Source organism: Balaenoptera borealis (assembly GCF_965194805.1).
Source record: "Balaenoptera borealis genome assembly, chromosome: 9".
NCBI lineage: Eukaryota > Metazoa > Chordata > Mammalia > Artiodactyla > Balaenopteridae > Balaenoptera > Balaenoptera borealis.
In genome coordinates this window covers 37014436-37031403 of record NC_138873.1, presented here as the reverse complement: position 1 = coordinate 37031403, position 16968 = coordinate 37014436, and the positions used below count along the sequence as shown (strand labels likewise).

The 16968-nt window shown below is 40.1% G+C and overlaps 1 long non-coding RNA gene across 4 annotated transcripts; it reads left to right on the top strand.

The window, feature by feature from the left end:
• The first annotated feature begins 19 nt into the window (after nt 1–19).
• On the top strand, nt 20–9197 carry LOC309635291. 4 transcript variants are annotated; one of them, XR_014248732.1, is made up of 5 exons: nt 20–139; nt 2583–2684; nt 3233–3285; nt 7058–7136; nt 7259–9197. It is a non-coding gene; the product is annotated as an uncharacterized lncRNA (long non-coding RNA). The 4 variants fall into 4 exon arrangements; XR_014248733.1 differs by having other exon boundaries at nt 2583–3285; XR_014248734.1 differs by lacking the exon at nt 20–139 and having other exon boundaries at nt 1890–2684.
• The last annotated feature ends 7771 nt before the right edge of the window (nt 9198–16968 follow it).

Here is a 16968-nt window from a genome sequence, read left to right as displayed (position 1 = left end):
TCCTCTCCTTCCTCCTTCTCCATTTCCTCACCCTGGTTTTCTCCCGGCGTTCTGTCCAGTCTTCCACCTTCCTGGCCCTAGTGGCTGCCGTTGGGCATCGCACCATCCAAGGCAGAGGCACTGTACTTGGAACATCTAGGTATGCGTTGCTTGTTTGCTAAACTCCGTTCAACTGAACTCCATCAAACTTTTAAAGGGATTGCGGTTCCTTGGGGAGGGGCAGAGGGGTTGGAGTGTGGAGGAGGTGGAGGAAGGTTATGCCATAATGCACCAAAATCTTGCCTTTTAGCAATTCAACCTCTGACTAGAGGGAGAGATAAGGAACTCTGCTTCAAGGCAAGCAATCTATAAACATTTTAACAGAGGCACAAGGAAAATGCTTTGGAAGGGAGACATTAGTTAGGAGTGACAAAAGTACTGGAAGGTTTGGAGGCTAGCCATAGCTAGAGGACTTTAGAGATTAGTGTAAATGGCTAGGGAGTGAATACAATTCCATGTTGAAATCACAACCCCCTGACACCTCAAGTGCTGAAGAATCCCCAAAAGTTGGTCAGGGCCTGTCTCAACTATCTGTCCTAATTCTATCAACAACTGATGGTACCAGTTTTTAAAGGCACTTATTGACATGCATACTGAAGGACTCAATGAGAGAGGGTAAATGGAAAATAGACTGTATAGGGAGGAAGGAAGTTGGGAGACCAGTTAGGAGTCTATTGAAGTAATTCTTTGGGGAGATGATTTTGGTTTAATCCAGGATTCTAGTAGTGGAGGTGGTGAGATGTTAAATTTGGGGTACAATTTAAAGGTGGGACTAACAGGATTTGTGACAGATTGGACATGGGGTACGAGAGAAAGAGAGGAGTCAAGGATGACTCCATGAATTTTGGCCTGACCAACTGAAAGAATGGAGTTGCTATGTATTGAGCCAGAGAAAACTGCAAGAAGAGTAGGTTGTGGGGAAGGGTAGGAATCAGAAGTTTAATTTAGGACATGTTGAGATACCTATTAGAGATCCTAGTAGAGAGATAAATCAGGAGGTCAGGGGAAAGGTGACAACTTTGTGTCATCAGCACATAAGATGGTTTGTAAAACCAAGCAACTGGATGAGACCACCTGGTGGAAAAGTGTGGATGAAGAAGAAAAGATGTGTGAAGCCTCAGCTCTCAGGCAAACCAACGTTTAGAGTTTGGGAGACCAGAAAGAAGTGGCCAGTGAACTAGGTAGAGGACTAAGACGTGGTTGTGTTCTGGAGGCCAAATGAAGAAAATACTTCAAGAAGGAAGGAATGTGATCAATTAAGTCAACATTGTATCAGATAAAGACAGATTTGACTACTGGATTTAGCAAATTCATTGTCACTACTGACCTTGACAAGAGCAGATTTGGTCTGTTGGGGCAAGCAGAACCCTACCTGGAGATGGTTCCAGAGAGAACAGGAGTGAGAAATGCAACCCATTTAAAATGAGTGGGGCTACTGGAGGAAAGATTTCTTTTTAAGACAGGAGATGTTACAGTATTTTTGTTTACTGATGGAGGTGATCTAATAGAGAGGGAAAATTAATGATGTATTGTAGGAGACAAAGGAGAGAAATACTGGAATGACGGCCTTGAGTAGATAGAAGAGGATACAATCTAGGGTACGAGATGAAAGATTGGTCTTAGGAATATGGAGCATTCATCCATAAAACATGAGGAAGGGAGAATATATGGTGACTAATTAATGACAGTTGTGGTCGTGGGAGATTGTGGAGTTCTCTTCTGATTGCCTCTATTTTCTCACTGAAATAGGAAGTGAAGTCTAGACTGGGTTATGTTGTAGTAATATGCAACCTCTGTATCTGAGGCGTTTAACACGTCAAAGGTTTACTTCTCTCTGAGGCTAAATGTCTATTGCTGGGAGATTGGCAAGCCTGTTTGCACTCTACCAGACCGATGGCTTATTTCAAAGCCGTGTTGGCCAACCACTAACATCAGGGGACTTGGAACCCATTTGTTTCCCCAGAAGGGGGTGCCAGTTTAAAGCAATGGGCAAGGAAAACAATTTGTATCACTTACTGAGTCAACTAGAAGAAAAGGTGAAATCAGAAGGCTCTCATTAGAGGGATTCATCCCTTGGGTTTAATATACACTTCTGGGGAATATGGAAATCTCCTGAAATTGTGTTGCATTTGAGGGTTTTTCTATTTATCAGATCCTTAAAGAGGTCTGTGACCAGAATGGGGGCAAAATCTGCTGCTATTGAGAAAGCTGCTTCAATATGCAGCTGTGGGGTAGTCCACAAAGCTCTGGTCTTGGTGTTCTAATAAAAAAAAGCTATCACTGCTTAAGCCTCCACTAAGTGAGATATATTGTCACACATCTTTCCTCATTTTAATTCACCCAACATTGCTCCAAGATAATAATCGCACATTTCCAAGAGAAAACTGAGTGGCACAGAAGCTGAAGAACTGGCCTGACTTTTTTTTCTTTTTTTTTTTTAACTTTTTATTTTATATTGGAGTATAGTTGATTAACAATGTTGTGATAGTTTCAGGTGTACAGCAAAGTGATTCAGTTATACATATTCATGTATCTATTCTAAGTTTTCATAGCCAGTGAACAGGGCTGCCAGAATTGAAGCTCTGGCCTGTCTTCCTCCAAATCTTCCTTTCCATGACACCCTGCTGCTTCCCAGCTAACTGGCTGTGAGTACCACATCTTATTACTGTGGAAATTAAATGAGATCCTGTGTATAAAATAGATTTCATGTACTGTCATTTAGGTAAAGCATTGGGCAAGAGAACAGATAGCAATGGATTGATCTGAGAAAATTTGCCCAGAAAACATTTATAAAAATACTTTTAGGGCTTCCCTGGTGGCGCAGTGGTTGAGAATCTGCCTGCCAATGCAGGGGACACGGGTTCGAGCCCTGATCTGGGAGGATCCCACATGCCGCGGAGCAACTAGGCCTGTGAGCCACAACTACTGAGCCTGCGCGTCTGGAGCCTGTGCTCCGCAATGAGAGGCCGCGACAGTGAGAGGCCCGCGCACCGCGATGAAGAGTGGCCCCCGCTCGCCGCAACTGGAGAAAGCCCTTGCACAGAAACGAAGACCCAACACAGCCATAAATAAATAAATAAATAAATAAATAAACAAACCAAAGTTTAAAAAAAAAAAAATACTTTTAGGAACTGATGAAAGAAAAGAGACCATGTCTGACCAAAACCTACTTTCTTTTCTTTTTTTCCTTTAGACACCCAAGGAAGAAATGATGCTTCTGCCTGCTATATCTTCATTGATAAAAAGGTTAATAGTTGGTTTATATCAGCGACTCTCAATCTCGGGGTGACTTTGCCCCGATCATGTGGCAATGTTTGGAGACATGTCTGGTTGTCACGAAGCAGGGGAGTGTGCATCTAAAAGGCAGATGTCAGGGCTGCTAATAAAGTTCCCACAAAGCACACAACAACCTCCCACAACAAAGAATTATCTGGCGCAAATGTCACTAATGTTGCGGTTAAGAAGCTGCAGTCTATAGGTCCAAAATGAAAATGCTTAAAATTAAACTCCTCCTATTGTTGATGAATTATAATTGGCAGAAAATGGATGTTACATTTATATTAAAATGAGTGAGGAAATAAAGTAAACACACAATTTTCACATGTAACCCCTTTTTAAAGTAGTGTAGAAGGGCTCTGGAGGTTGGCCACAGAGACTCTGGAAAGATGAGGGGAATTCGAGGAAGGCTTTGATCAGTTAAGTTACTAGGTTAAGCAGAGCAATTCAGCTCCCCGAAGAAAAATGTAGGATAGTATGTCTGGGAGTGGAGGAATATTACAAAAGGAATATTTGCTCAAGGGAAAGAGATTGGGCTTTGTTCTTTTTTGCCACTTTTCTTGCTGGTGGTGCGGTATTACAGTGCAGCAAAAAAGTCAGAGTGGGCACCAGTCCCCCATAAAACCAGCCATTAACGACAGAGGTAAGGGAGGGCTTTCTGCTCAAATGAGCAGCTGTAGAGTGTACCCTGTCTGTGGTGGCTGAGGGTGGTGGCAGGACATTGCCAAGAAAGATGTGCCTTCTTAACAGTTAACCTTAAGCTGAGCAAGAACAGTTTGGCTCCAAGCTAATTGCCATTAATGGGTGTGTTAGAGTCACCCCTGGACACATCTGGATTACAGAGTGGAGGGGTTCTGCATGTATAAAGACAACATTACTGTTTTGTTTTGTTTTTTGTTTTAAATTATTATCTGAGTTAATAATCCCTTACACCAGTTTTCTGGCAAGCCCCCAAATCTTCTCCACTGATGCCCACCTTCAGTGACTGAAGTGTTTCATAATTGTACAAGAATCTTCAGCTGCTCTATCACTCCATCCTTATCAGATGGAACAGACTGGAACTTTTATCCCTCTAGAATGACTGAAGTTACAGTTTTCCGCTGTCCATCAGCATGCGTCATCAGGAATAAGGCAGGGTTCCAGGTGAATTTCACAGAGGTCCGTGATGCCACCCACTGTTTTGGGAGCTGCTACACGGTGACCTATCAGGTATCTTAGACCAGGTAGCAGAATCCTTCTCCGCACACAGAAAAAGAAATGATACTATCGTACGTACTCAGCAGTAGCATTTTCCTGTTAAATAAAGAAAAATAGTTACTCCTATAAAACAGCAGCCAAGTTAAGTAATATATAGAATAAATTATATTAAAAGAAAGCCAGAAAACAATTCTGATAATATGCAGCTTTCAACAATTTGGAATTTTTTTTTTCAACTTCTAACTAAAAGAAATGCTATTGTTCTAGCACATTCCTAACTGTTAAAGAGTAAACCTATATGTTTTGTAGCAACACCTCAGTTATCCCAGAGGCCAAAATTCTAGTAATCTTATACATCTGGAGTGGCATGGAACCCAGAGGATTAAAGGGGGGGCGCGGGGAATTTTTAAAGTGTGTCTAACAGGAAAAAGAAGACAAACTGAACCAGAGCATCCAGCGTTAAGCCATTGAACCAAAACCTGATTGGATTGGGTCCAAGATGGCACTTAATGGTCTCTTGGTTTAATGTTCAGAAAGAATAGAGATACTTCAGTGCTTTTTAAGAGTCATAAAAGGCAAACCACAGCAACATTCAGGCCAGGAAGTATAGAGGAAGTTTGATGGAAGAGGGAAGAAAACAAGCGAGGGAACAGCAAACAACAAAGGCAGCAAGTGGTGAATATTACAAGTGGTGGCAACGAACATTGACTCTAGGAAAACAATTAAATACAAGGACAGATACTAAAACTGAAGGGTTTGGCCTCACTGAAAGCACAGGACAGGCAGGTGGTCTTGCATGGTGTTGTGAGAGGGTATCAGGAAGTGAGTACAAGGAGTATTTAGATGGCAGTGATAATACCTTTCTTTAAAGAACAGCTCATTTGTGCCAGACGCTTCACTAGGAGTTCTGCCATATTACTCAAATTTGTACCATCCTTCAAGAGTATCATTATCTGCTTTCTGCAGGTGAGGAAACAGGCTCAGAAAGGTTAAATAATTTGCCCAAGATTTTACACCTATTAAGTTGCTGTGTCAGGACTGAAACTTTATAGCACCACAGCTCATGTATTTTCTAGTATCCATACCGCCTCCTAGGACTTTCTAGAATAGCAGTGTGGGAATCCTGGAAGTCATCAAGTTCTCCCATGTGGGGAGATCATTTCACACACAGAGAGAGAGGCTGTGTCAGAATATGCCATTATTATGTAAATACTGAAGTGGCTATATTGCCAAGGAATCATATTTCAGAGCTTGGAAGGGGATATGGAACAGAAAGTTTCTTCTAGGTAAAGTGCATCTCAAGCTTTCTCTAGGGACAAATCAGGTTCTGCATGTGTCTTTGGTTCAACTTAATTGAAATGGTAATTTTTGAGCTTACAAATTAGGTCAAGTTTCTTTTCTGGTGGTTGCCCCTGTCATTTCAAAGTGGGACTTGACCTCAGAAGGTGCGAAAATCAAATGGCAAACCATGAAGCCACAGAAGAATTCTTTAACTTTTTGGAAGTACGTTTCTGAGCTCAGGGAATATTTCTCAGGCAGTTTTGTCATGATGGTGATACTAGACAGAAAGGTTCCTGGGGGTAGACACTCTGTCTGATCCATCTTTTATCTTCAGAACCTAGAACCTAGCACGATATTCCCCTAGATGTGGTGACAAGAAGATGGTGATGGTGGTGGTGGAGGTGTAAAAAGGAGATGCCCTTCAGGGATGGAATCAACTTGCCCAAAGGCCTGAAAATCGTTGAGAGATTTGTAGAATAGCCCAAGTCAGGAGCTCAAAAATGTTAATTTAATGAACAAAATCAGTCTATCTGGGAGATGTTTTCCAACTTCTACCAGAAGAGATGCCATTGGTCCAAAAGCCATGGCATTTCTATAAAGCAAGGGCATTCAGGATTGGGACACATGTGTTCCCCTCTCCTTCCATGCCCACGTGAGGCTGGGTGGCAGGGTGTTGGGGAGGAGGCATATCAAACTGCAGGGATGGTCCTTCCTGTCTCTGAGGCCAGGGCCCGTCTAGGGCCAGAGAGACAGCAGCAGCCTCTGTCCTGCTCTAACTTTCTGTTTCTGCCTATTCTCTCGTCATCTGAGCTTTTAAACTGCCTTTAAAACCGGAGCAGCGATGGGCTTGTATATGCCTTCAGCTGTTTCTAATTCTCTCCCAGGCTCCCTCTCTCCAAATAAATGACACATTGTAGAAGGTGTTTTACAGCCTGACTTGTTAATAGAACCAGACTGCTCTGTAACAAATCCTAACACAGCAGGCAAGGGTAAAAGACAAAATCACAAAATATGTGAGTTAGATAAACAAAGAGTCATCTGTAAAAGAAGGAGCTGAACCTTCCAATTTTTAAAGTGCCTTCTAATTCTAAAATTCTAAACTTTAAAAAAAGATTTCCTTACAGTTGAAGGGTATGCTGCTTTATACTTGGGCTATTGGATTTTTCTTTTATTGGTAGAGTTAGTTTGTCTTCATAGATCCTACTATGAACAAGTGAATAAATAATATAGTGTTAATTGAATCTGCTTATTTTCTCTTTCCCAGGGACTCGGGGCTGAATGTCTGTAGAGCACTGTAAAACTCCTCACTTAACATCATTGTGTTTAAAAGATTGTAATTTTGAGTAAGTAACTGCAGAATGCGCTATCATGATAGATAAAACATTCTTCCTTAAACGTTCATAATTTTATGAACTTAATTTTGATAAACTTATAAAAAAATGAGTATTTTCTTCCTTCTTTGCAGATGGGGAAATGGTGATCAAGGCCACAGCTTAACTTGCAAATGTCAAGAATCTCATCATCCTTTGTTGCTTTGTGATTGATTAATATGTTGGATTGCTGACTTGTTGCTAATGAGTTAATTTATAAGCCCAGAGAGGATCTGACTATTAATGTAGAAGTAACAAGCAAACAACAAAGTGCTGCTGAGCAGGTCTGCGAGCACAGCGCTGTCCACAGCCCCAGTCAGGATGGGTGAGAGAGAGGAATGCACAAGCGGTACATCCCCACCTCAAAAGAGACAAGAGGAATAAACTGGAGGCTCCTTTGGCAATTATTAGTATTTCCCCACCGCTCACGAAGTCGCTGCATGTAATATTAAGAGACCACCACTAAGTGGCACTATCTCACCAGTGTTCTCTTTTATCAGCATGATGAAGCCACCGTCACCTTTGGATGGTGGAATACATTTATGGTCCTGTGTTTGCTGATTTGGTTTTAGCAAAATCTTTCTGCTCTCATCATGCTTCTCTGGCTTTTTCTATATCCTTTCTTCTGTTTTCCTTTAGTTCGTGGGAATCTGGGCCAATGATAAGCATAGAAATGGTGCCCACCGTGGTGATAATAATCATATTAGACAACTTAAAGGAGAGAAACACTGATTGTGACCTTTTATTGAAGTCTTATTATGTGTTAAGGGTTTTCCAGGTATTACTACCAAGATTCGTGAGAACTCTGCAAGGTTGCCTTCATTTTATGAGCAAAGAAACCAAGGTTCAGAGAATTGAAGCAACTTTCCCAAGGATACCCAACAAGTAGGTGATAAAAGCACAACATGAGTCCAAGTGCATGTAATGTTAAGGCATTAATGATCTTTGGATCATTCATGGAACTTAAACATTGGGTACAGTGAGAAAAACAGGAAGAGGCTAGGCTTCACAAAGTTCATAATCTAAAAGAAGAAATAGGGTAAATGAACCAAGTTATTTATAACAATTTTTAAAACAATGACTTATTTATAATTTCATAAGGTTTATAAAGGGTCTAAGATTACTGGGACGCTTACTAGGAACAGAGTCAAGAAGACATCCTGAAATCGACTCTTCTCTTGGAGTTGAAATTTTTTGTAAGGGACATGGTTCTGAAGACGAGAGTAGGGAGGGCAGAATTAAAAGCAGATATTCTTGGATTTATCCCTCAAACTTATGAATCCTTCTGTTCATAATTTTGTTTCATGACACTTTCATTTGCTCTGTGTCCTTTGAGGCGATGTCTCAGCTAGAGCTCTAGTCATAGGGGAGGGAGACCTAAGTAAAATATTTTAAGGGCTAAAAGGCCCAACTCTCCCAGATTATTTATCCCACAGAACCGTATGAACAGAAAAAGCCAGGAATCTCATAGTGCTAAAACAAACTAATGTTTATTTGCTGTGGGCTGGACATCCCACTTGGTGCCTTGCATGCATCATTGTACTATATCTTTTATTTATTTTTTATTGAAGTGTAGTTGATTTACAATACAATGTTGTGTTAGTTTCAGGTGTACAGCAAAGTGATTCAGTTATATATATATATATTCTTTTTCATATTCTTTTCCATTATGGTTTATTACAGGATATTGAATGTAGTTCCCTGTGCTATACAGTAGGACCTTGTTGTTTATTTTATATATATATAGTGTGTGTATCTGCTAATCCCAAACTCCTAACTTATCCCTCCCCCACACCCTTTCCCCTTTGGTAACCATAAGTTTGTTTTCTATGTCTGAGTCTGTTTCTGTTTCGTAAATATGTTCCTTTGTGTCATATTTTAGATTTCACATATAAGTGATATCGTGTAGTATTTGTCTTTCTCTTTCTGACTTACTTCACTTAGTATGGTAATCTCTAGGTCCATCCATGTTGCTGCAAATGGCATTATTTTGTTCTTTTTTATGGCTGAGTAGTATCCCATTACATATATATATATATATATATATATATATATATATATATATATCGCATCTTCTTTATCCATTCCTCTGTCCATGGACATTTAGGTTGCTTCCATGTCTTGGCTGTTGTTAAGTAGTGCTGCTATGAACATTATGATGCGTGTATCTTTTCAGGGATTGAACCTGGGCCCTCCACAGTGAAAGTGCCTGGTCCTAACCACTGGACTGCGAGGGAATTCCCTACCTTTTCGAATTAAAATTTTCTCCAGATATATGCCTAGGAGTGGGATTGCAGGATCACATGGTAGCTCTATTTTTAGTTTTTTAAGGAACCTCCATACTGTTCTCCATAGTGGCAGCACCAATTTACATTCCCTCAGGATGTCAGGCTTAGGCAGGTTTAGTAACTCACCAGAGGGCACACAGCTAGGAAGTAGTGAAGTTAGGATTCCATCCAAATGGGCAGATCAAAGAGCCCAGATTTTAACCTTTAAACATATGACTTCCGCTTCACATGCTACATGGCAGCAAGCAAATGCTCTGGCCATTATAATACTAACTTGACTTTGATTTATAAGTTTCAGAGAACTTTCAACTATATCATTGCCCTTGATGCTAACAACAATTCAATGAGAAAGGCAGCGTAGAGTTTCTTACCACTCCTTCCCCTCCACCCCCCGTCCCTGCGAGCAACACACATGCCTCCACCAGGAGAGTTTTTCTGGGGTTAATTCACAGAGCTGCTAAGTGTCAGACACTGGACTTGAACCCAAAGTTCTCATCCTTCGCTCCTTGCCTTTCTTCTGCAGTAGCAACACCCCTTTATAGTAAATCATATATTATAAGGTAAATTTCCCTCCATTGGCACTCAGAATACACTAGCTCCAAAAATCTCTGTTAAACGTCAAGCATGCTATTTAGGAAAAGCTGTATTAACATCAAATAATACATGCAGGTATATATTTTAAATCACTTACAAGTCCTGACAAAGGAAGAAGAATCTAAAATGCTTTTTCAAAAATTTTACATGAATGATTTTAGAGGCATAGGCAGTGATTAATAGAATTCAATTTAGAATCAACATCTGTGGTTTTTTATGTGTTGTGAATAGAGAGATTTGTACTTTATTAGCACAAACAGAACATGATAAAGTTATAAAGATAAAATGCCTATGACCTAAGATATCACAATTAGTTTCTGTACAGTCACAGTCTTTCCAGTTACCCTCTAAACTGCAAAATTCTGGGAACCCAAGACAGGGGGAATGTGGCCCAAAGGGGAGGGCCTGAGGGTAGTAGTCAACAGGTGTGGGGTCAACAGGGGAGGTATATGCCATCCCTGGTCTACTCCAGACCTCACCTTCTGCACCTGTAACAAGAGGAGCCTAGAAGACCTGTGAGATCCCTAAAATGCTAAGAAATAATTCTTAATCTGAATAAAGTCTGGAGACTTGTTTTATTCAGTAAAAAATCCAAGATTTTAAAGAATGGTGCAGACTGAGAAATAGATTAAGAATACTAAGAATACTAAGAAATAGATTAAGAATTACTGTCTTTTAAAAGTGAATTCATAGATGGTGAATCTCAGGTACTTTACCATTGTTGGTCCAAAAGGTAATTGAATGCCGTGCAAGGAGAAAATGCTAGCAATCCCTGATTCACTCTTCTGGCGGACGGTTCCTCTGACTCTGGCCCACAGAAAGGCCACCTTGGTTTGCTGTTGAGAGGTGGCGCTCTTCACCAGAAGATCATCACAGCAAATCTTATGGTTGGGCACGAGGCTTCCACTTATTAAGTTTTTTTAATGGACCACAGTTGTTCAGTGTAAATCAACGTGGGATGCATGGATATCAAAGAGATTATCAAGGTACCACATTTCCTGAGATGATAAACTTCATTCAGAATTAAAAGAAGAAGGAGGAGAAGAGAAAGAAGAGGAAGGAGGAGGAAAAGGAAGAACAGGAGAAGGGAAGGGAAAATCTTAAAAGACTTCCAATGTTTCAAGAAGCGTTGAAATTCTCTTGTGGGCCATTCTTATGTTAATTTGGAAATTTGGGTTCCAAATTAGTGTAACAAAGAGATGGGTTTAGAAGCCTTTGGTTCTGTAGGAAGAAGGAACTGGGTTTTTAGGACCTATCAACCACAGCTCTAGACTAATACGTATCAGCATTCAAATGGTGCTCTAGTGAAGAAGACCATGTCCACGAAGAGTTTCAAAGGTACAAGTATTATTCTTAGTAAAAAAAAAAAACTTCAGTATTATGAATAGAAATTAAAAACCTAGGATTTAATAAACTGTGGCTCAAATTGAACAAAACTCCCAGAAAGCAGAGCATAAGGATTTGGTTCCTGGCTTAAACTGATGATATTACAGGATGCATCTTTTTATACCCTTCAAAAAATGAATCTGTTCATGGTCATGCAGTAGAAAGTGTTGGAGCTTTTCCTGGGCCAGGGGCTAATGGGCTGCCGCTATTTTCGGCTCATAAACCGGGTCACCCCCCCAGCTTACATAACAGTATCCACAGTTTATGTTTGAACTCCTCCAAAGATGGAGAGCTCACTGTCTGTCATAGGCCACCTTGGACAGTGCTTATCAGATCATTCCACTTATATTAAGGTGAAATTTGCTTCCCTGAAGTTTTGTTTTAATTCATCAACAAAATAATACTTCGAAAAGCATTTTTGAGCATCTGCCACGTGTCAGGCCCTGTTGGGCTTTAGGAGTAAAATGATAAGAGAACTACATATAGTTCAACCGATTTGGCAAAATTTATAGTCCAGTTTGATCCATCTCAATTTTTTCCATCCTAACCCTCCTAAGAAATAGGTCAAACTCTCAGGATAACAATGGCGTTCTACTGCAGACACATTAGCGTCTCAGCAGAGATGTAAACTGAAGACGTCCCTAACTGTCTCTACTCACCACCACCACTCCCACTGAAGAATCACTGCTGTGATGGTTCTGTATTCCTATAGAAGTCCAATCCTATGTCAACAGGGTGGTAGGTCAAATATCTGAAGACAACTGTCATACATCCTTCTTTCTACCCCAATCAATTCTTCTTTCAGCTAAACATGCTACAGAATTCAAAATATGATTATTATCTTTCTGAAGCAAAGATTGTATCCAAAAAAAAAAAAAGCTGCTGATCATATCTGAAAATGTATCCATATCTGTGGTAAGTGGAACTGAACCCATCAGGCCCAACCAATAGCTGAGCAGGAGCAGAGATGTTGAGCAGGGAGAACCCTGAGCTACATGCAGTGTCCTGTGGATGTGGCTTTTCTACTAGAACGTAGTCTACAATGAGCAACTCAAAAGTGTGGAGGACATGGAGTTGAAAACGGGGAGATGGATGTACTCACTGCCCCATCTTCTTGTCTTCCTTTGTTCTAAGGCACAACAAATTGTTCCTTGATGGGGATTAGAAAGGAGGTAGAAGAAAGATTGGCAAAACCTAAAATTTAAAGAGAGAGGAAGAAGAAGAAGAAAAGACAGGCTAAGATAAAAATTGTTCCAGCTTGTATAGCCAGGATGTTTATAATGTAAAGAGACAGCTGCATTAAAGGGTTAGGCCTCACTGCCTGATTAACATCATTTGATCTTTTGCTATTGAAAAGACCCTGTGTATTTTCAAAGGCAGTGGACTTCTTAAACAAAACCAGGGGGTCTGGGTTAGCAGAAAGCTGTTAGAAAACAAGTCATCTTTTGTTTAATAATCTTTTTGTCCTACCTGCTTCATAATCTTCAGTTTCCTTCTCTCTGTTATTGGGGGCTGCATCTAAATCTGAAAACTGGGGCTCTGGGACATGTGATTCGTCAAAAACAAACATAAAAATCCTTATGACCTAATTGGTCAGATCAGATTTTTCCCATGAATATCATCATAGGGGAGATTCTTTTTCTGTTTTCTTCTGAGTTTATTTTTTAATCCTTTACTCTCCATCTCCAAAAATCCTTGTGCAATTTCAGTGGGAGAGATTAGCACATCATTACCGCATAGCAATTTCAGGATTTACTTTCTATCCCGTTTGTGTTCTTTTTGCAAGTTTCCAGTGAGCTTGGTACCCCTACTGAATTAGATTGATCATCAGGAAGTCAGCATTCTCCATTGGCCAACTTGGTGCAGCATATTGGTAGGAGGAATTGGGGCATCTCCACGTCCATGCTGTCATCCCAGGGTGGCTGGGCAATGAGGTGGGGAGGCCCTCTGGTCATTTGGGAGGACCCAGCAGTCGTCATAACTCTAGTTCAGTCTCTGTGGCCCATTCAGCTCTTGGCATCGCTGCCAAGCCAGCCAACAAAGGAGCATTGTAATCCTGACAGTTTCCCAGCATTGACTGGACAGGCGCAGACCACCAACCAGCTCCGTTCGCTTCTGCTGTTCACAAGTGAGACCATGAATAGAAAAAAGTCAGTGGCAAAAGTCCCACATCCTGCTGAAGTTAGTGTGTGGATGCTTTTCTAGCAAGTGAGTCTCCCTTCAAGCTGGTAATCCTCATACCTGTTTCCTTGTGCTTTTTTGTGTGCTTGTTTTTAAATACAGTTAGCTTGAATGGTAAGGCATAATCCTCATCGACACCACCAAAAAATTATGTTTGAGTTTTGAAAAATAATCACATGGCATGCAATACTTTGGAGAATGGGAAGTATAATAAAAATGAAAGTCCATAATAAGCTTCAAAGATAAGAAGCAATAATTCCAGCTAGTGCTAGAGGCCACTATGATCCTTAAGAAGTTGAATTTGGGGGGAATAGACTAGAGTTTTCAGGAATAAAATGGAATCATTTTAGCTCATTTAAGTTTTTAGACATGCACTCCAAACTCTGCCCTTTCTGTAGACCAGGCCAAGGACATCTGCAACTCTGATTTTAAGAATAGCAATAAATAAAATAAAACGTTTAAGAACAAAGTAAATTCAGAGATATTTTTCATGACTTTATCATTGATTGGAAGTCAGGAAATATTATTGACAATCAGATAAAATGATTTTTTAATACATTTTAATGGTGAAAGTGGCATAATTCCATTCATTTAAATTGTTTTCCTTATAAATACAGATTACAATAATGAGATGCCATGCTTACTTATCAGTTGTCAAATATTTAAACAAACTGTAGTGCTCCATGCTGATGGGAGAGGTGGAATAAGAATCTGGTGTTTAAACTGCATCCCTGGTTTTAGAAAGCAATTTAGCAGAACCTTAATAATAGTCTGCCCCTTTGACCCAGTTATCCTACTTCCTCAAATATATTTGATGTGTTTATATATTCTATAGATTCACACATAATATTATAATAAAGGCAAAATAAGGAAATAAATACAATATCATTCATCAAAACGAAAATAAAAGCAAAAACAAACAACAGGAAAAAACAAAGCCGGAAAACAACATGGGAACAATGAGTTAATTAAGTAAATTGTTAACCCTAAGTAAATCTACACAATGGGATACAATGTAGCTATTAAAATAATGTATCCAAAGACTCTTAGTAATATGGGAGAACGCTTATTTAAATGTTAGATGAAAAGAGAAGCTGTAATTAAGTAACTGGTAATGATTTTAGAATGTGAAAGTGCAATAAAATACTAATGGTCATTGTCTTGGTCGGTGGGAATATGATTGACTTTTCATTGTACATTTCCACATTTTTAAACTTATTCCTCAAGAGCATGTCATTTTTTTGTAATCATAAAAGAAAACATTATTTTTTTAAAAATCCTTTTTCAGTGTGGGGGAGGGATAAATTAGGAATTTGGGAGTAACGTATACACACTACTGTATATAAAATAGGTAAGCAACAAGGTCCTACTGTATGGCACAAGGAACTGTCCTCAATAGTTTGTAATAACCTGTATGGGAAAGGAATCTGAAAAAGAATATATATATATATATATATATATATATATATATATATATTTGAATCACTTTGCTGTACACCTGAAACTAATACAACATTGTACATCAACTATACTTCAATAAAAAAAGAAAAAAAAAACCTTTTCTTGTGTTGTAGAAAGGCTAAGAAAGAATCTAAATTTCTACTTCCCTTACACTTAGGGGTTATTTTATTTGAACACAATACAAATGAACAACACCTTAACCTGTTACCAGGAGGCCCTGCTGAGATAGTTTTTGATGCTGATTAGACAGACTTTCAGTTCCTTTATTTTATTCTCGATCCACCCCCAAAAGTATACAACACATTAAGCAGCATAACCCAGTACTGCCTCTGGGCTGTCTGAGATGGCGTAGAACGCTGAGTCCTGAACTGTGGTGGCGAGGCCCCAGGCTGGAGCCCATGCTCTGGGAAACCAGTGACTTTCCTGATGGCTAAGCCATCGGGGCACCTCAAGGCAAGTCTAACCAAATGTCACAGGTATGAAAACTGGTGATGATCAGAGCTCTTTTGCTCCTTTAGCCCAACATCTTTTCAATTTTGTTCCATAGATAAAATACAAGTCTTTTTCTACTACAAGAGGACAGGTCCCCGGTCTCATGCAATCACTCCTTCAGGTAGCAATTTTTGAACCCAGTTGTGTTCTATGAAACTGTTTGCCTAGTGGTTAAGAGCATAAGCTTTGAGTTAGACCCAGGTTGGTAGCACTAGCCTCAGACCAAGGCAGGAGGTGGAAAGGTACATGGGGATCTGCACCAGGTTCCACATTTTAGAAATCCCTGTTCTCGCCTCTGGGCATCACATTGAGGAGTGTGCAGTTCAAGGGGCACACTCCCCTGGAGCTTGTGTTCTGTGCACCCATGCTGCCTATTAAGCCATCATCCGGGTGCCAGGGACCTTGGAATTTCCTGTCCACAGCCGCAGCCTATTTCCAATCTGCTCAGGCCTCTTTCTTTCCAGGTCTGTTTTTCTGAAAGAGCATTGCGCCACTGGGGATCACTTGTAGGCTGAAGAGGGGGGCCAAGGGACAGGCATTTTTGGGGGTGTGGAGGGAGCTTGCCTGTGCAGACTGGCACAGAGGAATCGTGAAGACTAAGAACGTTTAGCACAGTGTCTAGCATGCGGTGGATCCCCTGCAAGTGTTATTTCTTTTTTTTTTTTTTTTTTCATAGCACCTTTATAAATAAATTTAATATTGAATCCAGGTTAAAATGGAATTGAGTGATAGAATTTGGGTTACAAAAAGAAACTGAAGGCCCATCTTCTACCTAAGCTCTCCTTCTATAATCATCTCATTATTTAAGTGATAATGAGATGGAGGCCTAACCATGTTAAATGATTGCCCAACGTGAAATAACCTCTTTACGGCAGAACCAGTACTAGAACCTGCTTAAAATATGAAAATTTCCTGGAGTCAGAGGAAAGTTTTCACAGGCTCTTTCTTTTTTTTTTTTTTAAACATCTTTATTGAAGTATAATTGCCTTACAATGGTGTGTTAGCTTCTGCTTTATAACAAAGTGAATCAGTTATACATATACAATATGTTCCCATATCTCTTCCCTCTTGCATCTCCCTCCCTCCCACCCTCCCCATCCCACCCCTCTAGGTGGTCACAAAGCACCGAGCTGATCTCCCTGTGCTATGCGGCTGCTTCCCACTAGCTATCTATTTTACATTTGGTAGTGTATATATGTCCATGACACTCTCTCACCCTGTCACATCTCACCCCACCCCCTCCCCATATCCTCAAGTCCATTCTCTAGTAGGTCTGTGTCTTTATTCCCGTCTTGCCACTAGGTTCTTCATGGCTTTTTTTTCCCTTAGATTCCGTATATATGTGTTAGCATACTGTATTTGTTTTTCTCTTTCTGACTTACTTCACTCTGTATGACAGACTC